At 36.8% G+C, this 19,248-nt stretch overlaps 1 long non-coding RNA gene across 8 annotated transcripts in view; it reads right to left on the bottom strand.

Annotated features, from left to right (window-relative positions):
• The window catches only part of LOC102161811 (uncharacterized), a 277,061-nt gene that overhangs the window by 90,688 nt on the left and 167,125 nt on the right, over window positions 1-19,248 (bottom strand). For 2 of the 8 annotated variants that reach the window (XR_014824994.1, XR_014824993.1), the window contains one exon: window positions 11,763-11,854. The exons of 2 other annotated variants lie outside the window; for them this stretch is intronic. This is a non-coding gene — a long non-coding RNA (uncharacterized LOC102161811). Of the gene's footprint in view, window positions 1-8,830; window positions 11,855-19,248 lie in introns of those variants that run through there. 4 more of the 8 variants (XR_014824992.1, XR_001300625.3, XR_014824996.1 and 1 more) reach the window with 2 other exon arrangements.

The raw sequence follows: 19,248 nt of genomic DNA, 5'->3' as shown, positions 1-19,248 counted from the left end.
TTAAACTCATAAGTAATTGAGAAACTAAAATTAAATAACACAAACATTCTAGGATTTAAGAGTGTATAATTTTTTGCAACTTGATCATGTTACTTTAACTAAAATAACTTACGTAAGTTAGGTATCTTTGTTTCTCTACAGTTCATAATCATTTGTGTTGGCAATGAATGAATGGAACAAATGTATATTCAGTTTCTCACCAGAAAGAGGATATATTTCATGGTGCATTAGGTATCTCTGAAGAGGCTTGTTCTCTTTTGGAGTCCTTTTCACTTTTAAGAGTTGTGTATTAAGTTCTACCTTTGCACACTAAAGAGGTAAAATGATCTGTGTTCAAAGTACCATATTAAATATTACAAATGTCTAGTAGTAGACTTAAAGTTAATGAAACTGTCCAACACTAAGCATTTTTATAAATTTCTCTCTCACTTCTTTATACTTCATCTTTTCTTTTGGGGCTGCTGGACTTTGTGGACTTCTTGGAGCAGTTTCTTAGGGAGCAGCTGGTAATATAATTAGGAACTACTTCTGACAGTTTCAGAATCAGAGTCAAGAATAATGACTACTTGGCTAGTGGCAAAGATGGTATGTAAGAATCTAAATAGAAATATTCAGAGCTTCCTTCGAGAATAAAATCTGGACTCCTTAACTTGGCATTTCTGGATTTCAGCAGTCCGGCCTCCATCTAGCTTTTCAGTTTTGTCTACCACTTCTTCCTTATAGAACTGCCAAAGTGAATGATTTGCTATTCCTAACAACTCTCTTGCAATGCCTCTCTATCTTTGTGTCTTCCTATGTATTGGGCTCTGCCTGGCATATTATTCTTTCCTTTAAGACTCTGATCAGATACTTTGCCCTCTAGAAAGCCTTCCTGGGTCATGCCAAAAATAAGTGTTCTCTCCTTCCTTCGAAATCCTAGATAACTTAAGGGCAACTTTGATTTATTTTATATGTATCAAACACATGTTGGCATCACTGTGTGCCAGTACAATATTAGATTCTGAGGACACAGAGCTAAACAATACATGCACTGCTCTAGTCTTCATGGAGCTCACTATACTCCACCCTGCAGTGCTGTGAGTTGGGAATTTGTTTATCTGCTGTAAGTAATTTAACTGTGTATCTTCCATAGTCTCTGGAATGTTATGGGCACTCAATACATGTCTGAGTAACATTTGCTAACTAAGTGAATGGGGCTTAGAAGACAATGGGTTTTGTCACCATAGCTGTAGATAAAGCATTTCTTCTCATTCTTCTAACTGTTCCTATACTAAACCAGTTGTCCATGAACACAGTTATTACATGTATGTGAGTGTTTGTGGATATGTGTGTTGATTTAGGTATACACATAGTAATGTTTCTATTTTTTTATTTAGGTATTTCTGTTTTAGTATATCGCTAAATGATTAAGTGAGTTTTATCTGAAGAAGGTCAAACATATCTGCAGGATGCTCAGAATTTCAGATGATAATGTTCAACATTTGTGACAGGAAAACCTCAGTGGATTTAGAGAGAGGGTTCAAGAACATGTTAGAGTTAAATTGGTTTGGTGAACTTAATGAGACCATTTACACTTAGGGATTTGAGACAGAGTGAAAGAAGCTGGGTGAGTGCAAATTATCATTTTTATATTCTACACATATCTACTATAATAATAACAAGTAAAAATATCTAGTTTCATTTTAGCATAGCTAGTATTTTTTTTTCTGTAGTGTTTGCAGGGCTATTATTTGGGTTCTACTTTAACTTTCATTCTAGGGAAGATACAGAGAGCAGATAGTGTTGAGGGAAAACATGTCTTCTCAAATGAGTGTTACTTACTATCAATGCCAGTAGTCAGCAATGACATTTTTGTAAAGGATAAAAGTGTGGCAAGATTTTTTTCCTAAATGTACCAACATATTCAGATGTGTTGGAGCTGAGCCTAAACCCCACATTTAAGGGGAAATAAAAACAATTTGCAAGCACACTAGTTTCTTGATGTCAGAAATTTCAGCAATAGTAGATTCCAGTGTCTTTGATCCCCTTATCAAAGCAGAATTTTGAGGTGGTCTGAAACTGACTTGTCTTCCAAATAGTCCTTATTCACCTCGATATAACTCCCTGCTAGTTCGCGTCAGGCTTGCATCCTCAAAGCTGCTTCATAGAGAACTAGGTTTAATGCCAGCTCCGACAGCACTAGCAGAGTGAGATTAGGCAAACTCCTTACTTTCCTTAGTGCACGAATTCCATTTCTGTATTGGTTTCAGACCCCACTCACCTTTTTTTTCTCTGAGTGGTTCTCCGCACACGGAAAGGACTCATGCGTAAAACAAGGTTATCAATATCTACCATACAAAGAGATGTTGGGAAAATGAAATGGCCTCAGGACTCGGTCAATAGTAGATAATATTTATACCAAAATTAAAGAGTCCAGAGGCTTGTCCTGGGCTTGGAACGAAGCAACATTTTACTTAGTAGGTATCATAAACAAACTGAATCTAGACATGGAAATACATTATTTGTGAAGGACTCTTCACAGAAGTCAACAGGGGGAGAATGAGACACACATAAATGTGCAGTTTAGTTGTTTGTAAGGTCTATAGGATCTGAGGGGTGGCAAAAGATGAGCAATAATAGAATTGATACACATTGAGAAAGGCAAAAGATGAGATTTATGAAAGTGTATGCTCTGCAATAGAAATGTGAAAGGAAAAACTACTTAAGGATGCTGGTCCTTTCTAATACTCAAGATAAGTGGCTTTGAGAGGGAATTTCAGATGCATCTTAAGAAAGGTAACAGTAGAGGAAACCAAAAATAATATTTGAAGCCAAGTGTTTACAATTAATTTACAAGAAGAATGATTGAAGCATACTTATGAAATCCTGCATGCCAAGAACTTGACGCATCTTAACAAAAAGATCAAAGTGAGCCCTAGACCTCATTGGGAATAAGAGCAAGAACAAAATTTTGTGTGTTGCAAAGGAGATGAGACCTTCCTTTAACATGTAAATATTAAATATTTAGTATAATAATAGTTTTATATAATATGAAAATAATAGCTAATATATTTTTCAAAATCTGGGATAATTTTTCAGATTTATAAGAAGGATAAATAAATTATTGTCACAATATTAAGAAATGGAAGTAATCTTGACATAAAAGGGGGAACAAATTTCCCTTCCTGTCTTCAAATGCCTAAATATTTTGAAATCTCTTTTATAAAAATAGTGTGATATATTTAAAGATGATTGTAGCAAAAGCTCTTTTAGGAAGAAGGAAAGTCAAAGACCTGAAAGGACAAAACAGAGACATACATATAGCGAAATTCAAATGCAGTATGGATAGAGAAAGGGTAATAATGAGAAACCAACTCGCATAAAAATCAAAGAAAAATGAATGACGTTTATATGCAAAATCTCAAGATGAGAAAATAAGCAAAGCCCTACTTAAAGCATCTTAAAATGCATAAGAAGACGAGAAGAGTGGAGGGGAAAGAGCTCATTGGTATACTCATGAACCTGACAAAATTGGGCCAAAAGAGAAAGTTTGGGGAATGGAAGATTTTTTTTTTTTTACAGAGCTGTTTCAGTGAGAGGAACAGGATGTGTGTTAATGCTAACCAAAAAATAAAGGAACAATGATTTTACAATTAACCTTTCAATTCAAATGAGAAGAAGTGGCTACTCTAATGACTGACATTGGAAAATGCTTTGGGGAAATATAGCCCTGCTACTAAATGGTTTGAGTGAAGTCCCCCTCCCCTCCCCAAACTACTGACCTATGGGAGAAAGGTGACAAGACCAAGGTAAGCTATTGTGCCTATCTTCCACTTTTGTCTTTCTATTCTCAACCTTGGCAATCTCTCTCCAGTCTCTGACCCTAGCCTAGCTTCTTCAATCAACATGACACGTCATTACCAGATTAATCTACCAGATTAATTTACTTACTAATCCATCTGATTAATGCTACCTGATTAATGATTCTGAAGCTCAAACCAGATCATGTTACTTCTCCCCTTACAAACCTTTAAGTGTCTCCCTAACACCGACAGGGTCAGAAGCAAACTCATTCACCTAATCTGCCTTCGTTTTTTTTATATAATGATTTTGATTTTGTTCCATTATAGCTGGTTTACAGTGTTCTGTCAATTTTCCACTGTACAGCATGGTGACCCAATTACACATACATGTATACATTCTTTTTTCTCACATTTTCATGCTCCATCACAAGTGACCTTCAACTAAATCCCCACAAATCTCTTTCACACATGCACTCAGCTATAGGCAAAGTGTTGCTGTCTTTAATCCAAACACAATGATTTTCTTCCATCTCCATAGCTTTGTATTGTTTTCTCATTTAGCTTTTCCTTTCTTCTCTACCTGTTTGATTAAATGTATGAGTTTAGGAATATATATGTATAAGAATTCATGGTGTACATTTTGTAGGGAAAAAAAATATGTGAAAAGGAATGAGGATTGAGAGGACCAGTAAAAAGAGAGTAAGGAGGCACATGCTTCAGAAAAAAAGCAAAATTAACTTCACAGGCTCTATTATCATTTTCTTTGCACATTAATAATGTTAGACGTCTGCCAAAAAGTCACTGTGGTCATACTGATGGGGGTAGTTTTACTGACCCAGTGAATAAGCTAAGAAGACTGCTCACACATCTACCCAGAGGATGACAGGCAATGAACCATCAATGCATAATTCCTCATAGTTTAATGCCCTGTGTTCAGCTCTAACACCAAAAGCTATTTGTTAAAGCAGCTTTAAAAAAGTTTTATTTGCTTACCTTGGAATTATGGTGGTAAGGAAAGAAAACAAGTTTTATTTATTTATTTACTTATTTTTGTCTTTTTAGGGCCACACTAGTGGCATATGGGGGAATCCCAGGCTAGGGGTCAAATGAGAGGCACAGCTGCTGGCCTACTCACAGCCACAGCAATACAGGATCTGAGCCACATCCTTAACCCACTGAATGAGGCCAGGGATCTAACCTGCATTCTCATGGATACTAGTAAGGTTCATTACCACTGAACCATGACAGGAACTCTGAGGACAAGTTTTAATGAGCAAGTTTGGACAACTTGTGAAAAGGAAGGCAGGGACTGAGAAATTCAAAAATAAAAATAGGAAAATGTGATTAAAAAAAAAGATATTTATACTTACTACACTTTGCACTGAAATTAATGAACTTGAGAATCAAGGTTCTAAAAATAATTTTAAGACCCTAAATGAGCAAGAACAATTAATTATAAGTATTTCATGTGACAAATTTTTAATTATAGCCAATATAATGTTTGATGGAAGGAGAATTAACATTTACCCAAGAGAAGAACTTGAAAAATGAGAGATGGTGCAACAGCTTATTCATTCATTCATTTATTTATTCATCCATTCATTCACTCATTAGAAAACTCATGTCAAGTCCCTTGTGAGCCATTCATTCTATGAATGTGTATGTGAGGGGTAGGAGTTTGCAACTTACCATTTCATATTTATAATGAGAGCTTATAAGGTCTTATTGAAAAAGAAGTTAAAAGGAAAAATAATCACAATCCTTGGTATAAAAATTCACTAAGATGGGAAACATATTTAGCACATGTATATGCAGTAGTCCTGGAAAAGCTCTGGCCAGAGGTACAAACACATTTACATTAAAAAAGAGAGCTTCAGAGAAGAAACACTTAAATTATGATCTATTATAATAGTACAAGATATCAGATTTATGTAAATTATTTAGGTTGAGTTTGAGGAGAGTGAATGTTTAGGAAATGTTTAACTGTCTTTTCTAATAAAATCTTGTATAATAAAGATAAAATGAGAAAATACAATTTCTCTGTATGTGTGAAGTGTTATTCTAGAAGTCCAGGATAACTAGAGGTATTATTAAATTAGACTTTTGAAGCAGAGCAATGTAGAATGCAAGAAAGTCTAATTATTTGAGTTGGTGTATGGCTTTTCCTAATTACACAAACCTCATGAATATCAATGAAAATAACAGAGCTTTGATATAGTTCTAAAACTGTTATAGAAACCAAGACTCCCTCTTTTTTCATTAATTGCCCTAAGGGTTTTGTCTCACTTCTCTCTCTCTCTCCTTTTTTTTTTTTTTTTTTTTTTTTTGTTGTTGTTGTTGTTTCTCTTTGCTTGTTTATACAAGTGAATCAATTTAAGAAGAAAGTTGAATTGGTAATCACCACAATAAATAATTTTTCTAAAGTCATCATAAAATATTTGTAATTTAGAATAGCTCTTGTGATAATGATATAGGATCCATGATAATCAATTATAACTACATTTTGGCTTCTACAGGAAAGTTGAAATTTGTTTATTTGGATTCTCAAATGACAAAGGAGGGAAATGAATGTCAATCTGAAGGGGCTCCAACTATGTGCATTGACCTCAGGCTTCTTTCTGAGAGCCTAATTCTTTTGCATGGTTCAGCAAAATAATCACCAAAGCTGGACATTGGCCTTTGGGAGGAGAGAGGCCTGAATGTCAGAACATTTTTAAATAAGGAGACTTGGAGAACACTCCAAGGGTTGGTAGAATATCTTTGGTGGCAGAGGAAAAAGCTCATAATTCAAATATTGCTAAATAATCTAAAGACAAAGTATATTTTGAGTTTGAAGCATGGTCAGAAGCCATATTATACACCAAAGGAACACAGGTTGGAGTCAGGAGAGCTGATTGTGAACTGAACTCTGTCACTCTCTAGGATCTCTGAGTCAGGTTTCTTAGTCTCCATGGTATTTGGTCTCCTCATCTTTAAAAAGAGGGGAAGCTATCAATGATTTTTACAGCTCCTTTTATTTTCAGCATTTTGGGCTATAAGAACACACCAAGGAAAATAAATCCTATGTGCAGAAAGAGATTAGTACATAAAGATTTTATTTCAGCTTTTTCACAGCAGCTCTTTTCTCACTTCCCAGATAACTATTGTTGACCTTATTTTCATCATTTTTCCTAACATAAGCTATTTTAGGTTTGGGGTTTTTCTTTATTTATTTATTTTTTCCTGACCAACTGTACTTCCTCTGTCCTGGCTACTTCCTTGTGTTCTGAACAAGCAGCAATGCACATGCATATCGACTTGGGTGGGATTCAGTCAGGTTCTCCTGGCCATAAAAACTTCTTCATGAACCAAAATGTATATATTCCACTCTCAGGAATGAATAACATTTCTGCCACTCAAAAAGAACTACTTGTAAACATCCTTTTTGAATGCCATTTCAGAGGACAAAATCCAGCTTTGACAAATGGGCGGGTGAAGTTTAAGTAAGATTATAAAAGAAAGCAGAAGAACAGGGGCTATGCTGTGTAAGGAGTGCTGGGTTGGAGTGAGACATCCTCTTCTGCCTCCATCACCCATTTCTCTCTTACTCTCTCTCTCTCTCTTTCTCTCTCCCTCTCTCGCTCTCTCCCTCTCTCATATACACACACTAAGTACCACCTTTGAATTCTTATCCTGATCATGCAGACATGTCTATATAATGACAATCATAGTCTCTATTGACTTAGCACTTGACTGTGTTTCAAGTACTTTGATATTTGTTGTCTATGTGTTGTGATTGTTTGGTGGCATTAGTAGTCTCATTTTAATGATAAAATAGATTAATTTATATCATGTAATAGTAGGCTGCAGAACTGGATTTTAAGCCCAAATCTGTAAGAATCCAAAGTTTTCCTGAAAAGGGCATGGCTTTGAACCTTCTGAATTTAGGCTACTCACTTACCTCTACTTTCTCATCCATGAAAATGAGGACATTATTTCCTAACTTGCTGTATGAAATGAAATGATACATGTGAAAGTGCCGATTGAAGGTAGGGGCTTAATTACTTACTAAATAGAATCCCTGCCTTTGAGATGCAGTGTAACTGTTCTCACATTTCATTTTATATTAGTGCTATGAACTAGGCAAAGCATTATTGCCATCTTACAGGTGAAGAAATTGAGATACATGAAGAGGTCCCACAGCAGATGACATCAAGATGGTACTGAGAAACCTTCTGACTCTCAGTCCATACTTTTTCCATCACCAAATAGTCTTTCAACAGAAAGGTAAATAAACATGGTGGCAAAGAGGAGTCATATACATGATGGAAATTATGAGTATTGGAACCAGATAAGCCCGTCTTGAACTGTAGCCTCACTGCCTACTCTCCGTGTGACTGCTAAGTTATTTGATTTCTCTGAGTTTCAGTTTCTTATCTTTATAGACATAACGGAGGTTTATTTGAGGAGCTCTTGTAAGAATTGGATGTAACGTGTTTAACTGTACCTGACACTCAGTTAGAACTTAATGAAAAAGAGCTACTATCTCTAGTGCCAACTATCACTATCTACTTACAATTTATAATTGTATGTTTATAATTATTTACCTTTAATTCAATTCAAAACAGCATTATGTCTATGATATATCAGGTATTGCTCTGGGATGTGTGACCACAAAAGTGACCAATTCTGGCATTAGAATCTCACCATCAATAATTGACAGCAATTTTGTATCATAAGAGATAATGCTGCAGTAAATGTACATTTACTATTTTTTCAGTAATTTTTAAGATTTTTAATATTTTTGTCCAATTTCCCTTGTAGATAAAAAAGTCAGAACTGCTTAGTTCAAATGCACACAGGGTGGATAGGATGAGACCCTGCTTCTTGGCGGTGACCTGGTGTCCGTATGCTTGTGAATCTCTGAGGCATGCAGACAAAAAAAAAGGTGGGGTTCAGTGTGCATGTACTGGGCTCATCATTGCCCTTTTCTGACTTCCCAAATTGTCACCACATTAGCAGGGTTTTACGTATAAACAATTTCAGCTTTTTAAAATTCCTTTCATATATTTTGTCATAACCATATCACACATGCACATCATGATATTTATTTGGATTCTCTCAGGCATACCACACCTTTTTCATGAGAGAATGAAAAATGAAGGAAAGAAATTCATGTCTCCTCTCCTTCCTGGGAAGTTGTAAAGCAACTGGTTGAATTCACTCTTAAAACCCTTATGAATATTCAGTGTAAGATCTTTATGCAGCTCGTGGTTCCCAACTATTAAATACAACCATACTGATGAATAATTAGATTAGAAATATGGCCTTTTTGCAGTTCACCTCAAGCCCAACCCAAACTGAAGCCCACATCTCACCCACTGAAAGCGATTTTTAGCACAAAATGGATTACATTCAGGAACTCATTTATGTATTCACTCAACAATTTGTTTTGAAGTATTTACATTGTGCCAGATAAGGAAGATGTTCAACAGCAGAAACACTGTGAGTTTTATAGCCCAATTGGAAACAAAAATAAAAATAACCACACAAATAATAATGAAGTGGTCACCTTGATGTGAACTACACAGCTCTGTGGAGGCCTATAATTGGTGTATTTGATCTAGTCGAAGAGTCAGGAAACACTTTCAGGAGTGAGGATGATTGAGCTCAAAGCTGATGTAAAAAACAGGCGTTGACTAGCCAAAACGAGGGTGAAGGAGAGAGTGTTCAGCGTGGCTGGGAGAGAGAGCAAGGAGATGTTGTAGAAGGTAGGTCTGAGGAAGGATCAGACAACTTCTGGCCTCATAGGCTATGCTAAGCTTTGTTGTTCATCTTCTATAAGCAATGGGAAGCTATGCAAGAACTGTTTTAAGCTAATGGCTAGGGGTTTTATTTGTTTATTTCTTATTTGTTGATACATACATACTTAAGTTTCTACTTTGAGAAGATTGCTTTCCATATAGTGATGAGAATAGACCGGAAGGGAAAAAGCGATGCAAGAGGATGGTGACTTGAACTGTGGTGGTAAAGAGAAGGAAAGATGAAGAGTTCTCAAGCTCTCACTTATGTCCCCAGTATACACATTTCTCCACACAAAGAAATGTCAGCTTGGGAAGTCATTTTTCTGTGGTGCAAACCAAAAAGTCCCTTTCACTTCAGGACTTTTGGTCACAGATGACAGCAGAGAAGTGATACAATGACACGACTGCCCATTCCAAATGTGTCCTTTAATTTTTAAAGCTTAGAAGCTCGCAGCCACCATCGTGGCTTAATGGAGTCATTACCAATGGATAAGGAAATGTCATCCATTTGCTTCCTCTGACTCCACTTGGACATAGGCCATTGTTTCTACAAAGAGTGGCTTGGAGCCATGTAAGGTTTCAAGGGAAAGTGGCCTTTCAGAGGGGCACACGAATAGATAATGCATATTGCCACCGTAAAAATCTCTAATGAATATTAAGGGTGGCTTTCATTTGTAGTGATTGAAATGAACTCATAAATTCTCGCTCTAGGATGCAGGAATTTTTTCCTCCCTGTGGAGAGATTTAATGGATTTGTGGCATTCTGAATGATTTGGCCAGAAATCAGAGGTACCTACGCAGTCACCCACAAAGGGCACTTAGTTTCTTGCATGTGATAGTCACCGCCACAAAACATTTTCTGTAAGAACCCAGAATGATTGATGCAACCCACCGTCAGTCATGACAAGGTATCAACTGAAAAACTGGAAAAAGAAGTGGTTAAAGACACCGCAGCTTTAAAAACAAATTTGACTTTTAGAGAAGGGTTATTTCCTTTAAAAAAAAAAAAAAAAAAAAGTTAGACCTGCCACCTGCAAGAAATTTAGATCAGTTGTTTCTGGCAAGGGCCATCATATTTTGAGGCCACTGAGAGCTCCTACTGCTCTCTGTATGGAGGAGATTAAACTGTTCCCACACAGTGATAAATATATCGCAAAGAGCCATAACAGGAATACAGTACATTGTAGCAGTTAATGGTACAACTTCCAGTTAAAACAATATTCTCAGGGGTTCTTTCGCCAGTCACATTTTATATGTGCTATTTTTTTGGTAAGTTAATTTTTTTTTACATTTGCACAATCAATATCTTTCAAAGCTTTCTAAAGGGTGAAGAGAATTAGAGGCCAGAGTTCTAGGATCTTTGCTAGCTGTGTGGGCCTGGGTTAGCAGAATACGCTCTGCAAAGTCAAAAATAGTCTGTGAAAACAGCAGATGAGGGTTCACATTAAAAATACCATCAGTTCTAAATTTTCTATACATGGAAGGAAATTGGGGAAATAACCCCAAGCAGCGATTACTCAAAAGGCATTCCAATTTTACCAGGTGACGTGGCAGAGAATCTCTTTTTAGAGAAAATAATTTTTTCAATGCTCTTTAACACTAGCTTTTCAATTCTTGAAGTAGAAAGAGTTCTGGGTAATTTTGTTCTGTTGGAGGAGTGTTTTCCTTTGTGGAATGAATCCATGATCCTGCTTTCTTATCTCATGAGTTAAGACATTCCGAAAGAAGTTAGCCCAAATGTCTTACATTCTGTTTATATGAAGGAATAGTGACTGTAATTTAAGACACTGGTTCAGTGGGAAAATTTCTCTGACTATAGACTTGCCTCTCAGTTAGGCTTTCCTAGGATGGGAAACTTCTTTGTCTGTAAGGATTCTGGATAGGAGGACAAGCCAGATGTTATAGGTTAGAATTTCTTTAGCTCCAAAACAAATGGATGAAACTAGCTGACCGCTGAGATTTCTTCCAATGATAAATATTTGCGAATCAACTTTGTGAAGGAATAAATAGTGGTTGTGGATTATATCAAACCATTATATAGGGAATAGGGCCTGATTCCTATGACAATATTCCTAAACTCAGAGCCTTATGTTTTAAGATGTAAAATGGTGAACAACTTTTATTATCCAATATTAAATAGGCAAGAAGAAATGTGTATTGTTCTTTGAACTTGAATGTTTTGCCATTGTGCACTTACAACGCTGATTGGATGGGAAGGTTGATAGAGTTCTCTTGAGGAGGGGGACTTAGTGAGCTCATTCTAGAGGAGAATTAGAAGGCTCTGGAACCCTGAAAATTTGAAAGAAAGAAATGACGTTGAGAAAAAAATCACAGCTCATCTGATGATTCCAAATTATAACCCCTGATTTACAATTTGTCTAGAGTATTATGTTCTAAAACTACCCCTCAGTGTGTGGTTTCACGAACCACCTATATCAGAATCATCTAAGGTATTTATTATTAAGTTCTGCCTGCTCTGGATTTACTGAATCAGAATTTCTAGGATGAAAATTCTTTTACAAGCTCCTTCAAATGATATTTTTATGTTCACCAAAGTTTTAGAATCACCTCTATAAAAGAAAACAATTCATTATTCCCTGATTTTTTAATTTCATCTTCACCAATCCAGGAAGTCTTTTTGAGAAGCCCCCATATATGTATCACTTTCACAATTTATTTAATCTGGCAAACACAACAACCCTGTAAAGTAAATAATTCACTTTCCAAATGAGGTAATAGGGTTCTGAGGATGGAGGAAGTGGGCTAAGCCCTGTTTCAGGACAAGCCGGGATTTCAAAGTCTTCCAAATCCCGTTCCTATAAGAGAGTCAAGTCACTCTAGGGACCTCACACTGAGAACACAGCAAAGGAGTGCACTGGGCAGCCTTTGAGAATTCTTGGTACTAAAAATTCCTATGATTTGCCTATATGAAAGTGTACAGAGCATCTCACAGGTTCCACTGATATTTCCCCAGAGGTAGTTTTGTGCTTTCCAGACTGACTTGGTTGAAACTCCCATCAGAGAGTGTTTGGGACTTTTGATAAATCACAGAGTAGAAAAATCCCCAGACAAAGTGTATAATAAATGACCAGGCCACTGAAATATCTTCCAGATTTTACCGAATGCTTTTGAATATAAATAGCTTTTATGATCATAACATAACCATTATTTTCTTCAGTAACACTCTAAATGGAATCTGATTTTTAAGTGGGTCATGGTTGTGTTCTTTTGAGTTTAACATCCAAGCTGGATAAAAGTCATTTTCCTGACTCATTTGTGGAACTTTCTCCAATTATGGGTGACTCTTTCATTTTCTATGCTCCAATTTTTCAACTGTCTCTTCTGCCAGTTTCTCCTTAGTGTGATTGTTTTATCCAACTGCCTTCCTATAGTTCTAGTGGCCATGGAACTCTCTGCCAACATTTCTCTATAACATAAGGCCCCTATTGAAGCATTCTACCCAGTTGCTGAGGAGCAAAAATCATGCCCTCTGTCAGAGGGTTAAAGGAAATGTCTGATTTTGTTAATTATACAGTCCATTTACTTTAGTGGGAGTTTCCAGTATCATTTGGTCATGATCTTTAAATCCTAATATGTTTGAACCAAATTGATAGGTTTAAATGGGATCTTGAAGTGGTATGTGTCTGTGTGTGTGTCTGTGTATGGGCGGGGGGGGCGGGGGATGTTCTTTACATAATACTACAGCAACTCAAAAAGAAGTATGTGAAAAGGTTTAATTTAGGGAGTTCCCATCGTGGCGCAGTGGTTAACGAATCTGACTAGGAACCATGAGGTTGAGGGTTCGACCCCTGCCCTTGTTCAGTGGGTTAACGATCCGGCATTGCCGTGAGCTGTGGTGTAGGTTACAGACGTGGCTGGGATCCAGCGTTGCTGTGGCTCTGGCATAGGCTGGCAGCTACAGTTCCGATTCGACCCCTAGCCTGGGAACTTCCATATGCCGCAGGGGAGCGGCCCAAGAAATGGCAAAAAAGACAAAAAAAAAAAAAAAAAAAAAAGGTTTAATTTGGTTCAACATGGTCAACCATTGCTTTGCTTTTATCTTTATTCTAAGCTAGTTTTTAAATGGCATTATGTGGTGGTTAATAATGCAATATGTTTTGTTTTTTTTTTTTCCTTACTGTTCCTTCAAGCGTCAGAATAGGTTTGGGAAAATCATTGGTGTGAAATGGTAACTGAACTGATAATTTTAAAATATTTATGTTAAAAGGCCTTTTGAAATTGAATACTTAGCTTCTATAATGTGCTTTTCCAAACAGTCTGTAACCCTTGGATACCCTTGTTCACCACAACTAGTAAATTTGATGCCTATATTTATTGTGCATTGATTCGGTTTAGATGAAAGTGGAAGAGTCTCCTTTGAATAAAATACAGTTGAATTTAAATTCAACCAATAGAACCACAGTGCAAAGGTGGTTACTGCCAAAGCGTTGTCAAGCAACATTCCAGCCTTTTTATCTGGGCAAATTGCTAGAAAGGTGAGCTTATGTCTTCACCAGTAACAAAAACAGAACTAACTAGAAATTAAATTTGCATATACAGAGTTGGAAATGAATAAACTATGATATGTCCCTGTTTTTTCCACTGTCTAGATTTATGCCCCCTCCCCACCTCACTGGCAAGGAGACAGTACAATGGTTTGCCTTTCAAAATGAAACTTATCAACTAATCACCAATATCTAGTATCCACAGAACATTTTTGTACTTTTCATGTGATTAGCATTGATGTTTAGAAGTTATGCAGCATTAGATTTTAAAGGAAGAAACCCTGAGTTTAGAATCCATGACATACATAGTTACATTACTGTTCAATTCCTGGTTGCTTCTTCTGTGTAGTGGGAAAATATAGCCTTTCCCCCAGACTTATTGTTAAGATGATAAGACATATTTTATGTAAAGGTCCTTAGCTCTCAGCCTGGATATGGTTGGTGGCCAAGAATCTCAAGAACCAATGTTAAAAGGAAACAAATACATTTCTAGAAAGTTTTATCTTACAACCATGGTGGTGATTATACATTCAGGTGTAAATGAAGAATTTGTTGAACTCATTGACTTGCTTTTAAACTTAACTTTACTACTGACTCTAAAATTCTCTGTATAGCTCCCAGAGTAAAACTTAACTTCATCAGTAGAGGATGAATAGTTGAATTAGCCATCTCCTCTGATTAATTTCCATTAGTTTTCCATTTCCTTTTCTATCCCTTCAAAGCCTGCCCACCATCTGGCAAGTATGTATTTGCTACAACTTCTCCTCCGAGGTAGATTTTGAGTTACTCCTCTTTGTCCTCAATTTCCTTCTCTGACTCCTCCTGAAATATAGTCCTTTGGGGTTTTAGGAGGAAGTGACAGTGTAGTGAGGTCTTGGAAAAGAATCACAAAACAGAAAGTGAGAAAAGGGAAGTGATCAAAAGAAGGGGAGGTGGTCCATTCTCTGGCTGTAGCTGTAAAACCAAGGTTTTATGTACAGCTGACTGCTAAAGAAATGGATGAGGTTGCTTTTGGCTTGTTGTGTTCTCTCTTAATTTACTTGTGAGTTTTATTCTCCATAAAGGGTTTGGTTCTGTGGTATAGTGGAATCAGAGAGGCCTGAGTTCAATTTTTGACTATTTGTTAGCTTTTTTACTTTAGATGAGGTAGTTGTTTTGTGCCTCCGTTTCTTCTTTGTAAAATTGGAGATAATAACATTTTATACAGTTAAGAGGAGTGAGAGGCAATGATCTATAGTAATGTATCAATAAATCTTCATTTTCCTCTTTCAAAAACCTCTTGTCTTCTTGTCTCATTCTATACTTTAACAACAAAGTAGACTGAATCTATGAGTATGGGAAATTTGGGCTTTAAACTGTAAACTACATCCATGTAAATCTTCCTTCAAGTCAATATCTTTTAGATTATCTGATTTGAAACCAATTGCATGGGTTCAGAAATAGCCACCTTCTTTCTACAATCCAGATAGTAAATGCAAATTAGACATTTGTTTATTTATTTATTTATTTATTTATTTATTTATGTCTTTTTGTCTCTTTTAGGGCCACACCTGTGGCATATGGATTCCCAGAGTAGGGGCTGAATCAGAACTGTAGCCGCCAACCTATACCAGAGCCACAGCAATGAGGGATCCAAGCTGCCTCTTTGACCTACACCACAGCTCACAGCAACGCTGATCCTTAACCCACTGAATGAGGCCAGGGATCGAACCCGCGTCTTGATGGATGCTAATGGGGTTTGTTAACCTCTGAGCCATGACAGGAACTGCAAATTAGAAATTTTTTAAATGGAGGTAATCTCCAAAACTAGGCACATGATAGGAACTAAAATATGGTATTTGAAGAAAGGAGTGAAAAACACAAATGAATCCCAGTAGATAAGTATACTTAACTCAGCCATGCAAGCAGACATAGAGTAATCCTGGTTTACTTTTTTACCACTATTAACTGTGCCTGTATCACTTGTTTGGTCTTTTCCTGTTTAGTAATTCTACCACTACATGTCCTGATACACATGCCAATCACAGAGAGATAAGGCACTCCTCTACCAATATCCATGTTCATAGCTGCTCCAAATATTTTACATCTGTTCTTTCCTTGGAGAGAATGTGTTCTTCAGGGTAAGAAACTAGCATATAATACTGATTAAGGCTTCCAATCTCTCTAATACATCATTTTGTATGAACCACTAATACAAAACCCCTGTCATTTGTGTACTCATGCCTTAATAACTAGGGAAGAAGGGCACATGACAACAGTTCAGCACATTTTCAGGACAAATGAGAAATGAAGAGACTAGTGTTGTCCTTAGATCTGGTACTGCCCTTAGCTGTTTCCTTAAATCAAAACTCTTCCTCTCTCTAAGCCTTAACCTTCCCAAATGAATTTTATGACTTTCCATATCAGTGCCCAAGACATCTTAATATTAACTTCTCTACACAAGTTTGCATGTTTATTTAGAAAGTCTTAATTGCATAATCTCACTGATTTTTAAATTTATTATGGTATGTACTTCATGTTTTTTTAATAAAAGAAGTGATAGTAAATTGCTTCTTCAATATAATACAATCAGAAACAGAATTTACATTTTTGGTTATGCCACATAATTAATATTTCTGTAACATTGTCAATTACGGTATTCAGTAAATGAGATGAAAGCTATCTGGAGATATGTTTTATAGTAATTAAATCATTTACTCATATGCAAGTATGACATGTTGTGTCTCAGGAGGTTGTGAGGAAACCGCAGAATGTGAACAGAATGCCGTAACAGTATCTTCTTGTTTGTTAGTGAATTCTGTCACTTGAGTCAAGATAATCACTTGTAAAGTGTGCGTGTGTGCCGTGTGTGCGTGCATTTATGTTGCCTGAAACACTAAAAACATATATGAGACATCAGTATTTATTTTAGGTTATATTTAAACTATTCAAGATTAGAAGGAGCTAAAGAGTACATAGACTTAGTAGTGTGTCATAGGTTTGAACGCCACCTACCTCAATTAGAGAAAAGTCATTTGCTTGCATCAAAGCTGCCAAATATCATAGTTCGTGACATTTCTAGGAAATACCCCTAACAGAAATAACAGCTGTACTCCAGAATCCTTAGTATTGATCTTAGTGATAGTATGTTTCTTAACAAGTTTTTTAGTTGCACAGGAATAGACATTTCAAAATATGGATGAAAACCAGTTTTTCTAATTAAGATAAAGAGCAAGGAAAACAATTCTGGGAACCGAAATGGTTTGCGGCTGGAAAATTAATTTTATTCGCTTTATGGTTCTAAGATTTTTAACTGAATTTTTAAATCGATATCAAAATATCAACATCAACATCATTTTAAATGCCCATATTGTAGTATTAGTACTGAGTACTGCTGTTTTTCATAGTGACATTCTCATCACTAACTAAGGTGATCCAGGAGGATTGAATTCCAAAGTATGAAAGTATGCCCCCCCCCCCCTTTTTTGGCCATGCCCATGGCGCGTAAAATTTCCTGGGCCAGCGGTCAAATCCATGACATAGCTGTAACCAGAGCCACAGCAGTGACAATGCTTGATCTTTAACCCACTGAGCCATGAGGGAGCTCCAGTATGCCCCTTTCTTTATCCAGGTAATGTTACGAAGGCAGGAAAGCTCTAATGTTTTGGACCAAACCGAGAGAAGGAGAAGAGTGCTCTTTTCTCCATCCTTTTTGTTTGTTTCATAGATGAGCAGATACTGAGGGACTATAGTGGTCAACAAGCTTTGGAAATCTTGCAAATTCTTTACATTCCCTTTCTCTAATCTATACTCCACATCTCAGTCAGAGCCTTTTATCTCATGCACAAATCTGGCTGCATTGCTTTCTTGCTTTCAGTAGTTTTTATCCCATGTGAATTGTAATCCCATTACATTCAAATTTATACTATTTAACATGGTGTATCAATTTCCTAGGGCTACCATAATAAAATATACATAGTACATGGATTAAAACAATGGCTATTTATTATCTCTCAGCTCTGGAGGTTTGAAATCCAAAATCATGGTGTTGGAAGGGCCGTGATGTCTCAGAAGTCTTTACGAGGGGATTCCTCCTTGCTTCTTTTAAATTCTCGCAGCTCCAGGTGTTCTACGGCTTGTGGCAGCATAATTCAATTTCTACTTCTAGCTTCATATGGCAATATTCTCCCTGTGAGTTTCTATAATCTTTCCTTTGTGCATGTGTGTGTCCAAATCCCCTTTTCTTTTAAGGACATCTGTCATGTTGGATTATGGGGGGTCAATCTAATCCAGGATGACCTCAATTGAACTGATTATGTCTGCAACCACCCTATTTCCAAATAAGGTCACATTCTGAGATACCAGGGGTTCGGGTCTCAACATAGCTTTTTGGAGGAGTACTATTCAACCCATAACACATGGCCTCCAAATCCTTCTCAGTCTGGCCTCAAACCACCTGGCAGCCCCATCATCTATCTTTCTCCTCTTTTGCCATATCCACTTGCCATAGGGAATTTCTCCTCACTCTCATACCACACCAAACACTCTCATGCATCTGATCCTATCACATAATCTTCTTATTGCTGGAATGTCCCTGCCTTTTCCTTTGTTTGCCTGGAAAATGCCTATTTGGCTCATTATTACCTTAAGGATTCCTTGGGATTTTACCTCTTTAGTAAAATTTTCCTTATTTCTTCAGACAAATTAGTAATTTGCCCTCTATGCTTTTCCTGCTCATGAACCTTGGGTCAATGCAGAACACATTAGGTTGACTTAATGTACTGATCTGTCTTCCCACTAAACTATACATTCTCAGAAGGCAGTGCCATGCCTTTTCATCTTTGGATACATGGTAGAGTGTCAGGCGCCCAGTAGACATTCAAAACACTTTGTTACACAGATAAGATACGGCCCCTCTTCCATATCTTAGAATATAAGAACGATGACAGGAGTAGCAAAGTAATGTTTTATGCCTGTGGGGCATTCAAGTCCCACTCAGGCTTCTGTGTCTGCTTGATGGAGGGATTCTGCCAAGTCTCCTTCATCAGGCAAGACAATGAGTCACAGAAAGGCCTTAGGGCATGTTGAGTTTTCCTAAGCTTATGGTGGCCAGTGGTGTGATGTCTTAAAGACTAGCAACAGATTTCTATAGTTTTCAAATTGGTACCTTCTCAAGGTGATAGCGAGTGGATTCTATTC

This window comes from Sus scrofa, chromosome 13 (genome assembly GCF_054392235.1).
Source record: "Sus scrofa isolate SSC_HxYL_T2T_F1_AM1 chromosome 13, Sscrofa_HxYL_maternal_Yorkshire_Landrace_v2.0, whole genome shotgun sequence".
In the NCBI taxonomy this organism is placed as follows: domain Eukaryota; kingdom Metazoa; phylum Chordata; class Mammalia; order Artiodactyla; family Suidae; genus Sus; species Sus scrofa.
This window is presented reverse-complemented; position numbering and strand designations above follow the sequence as displayed.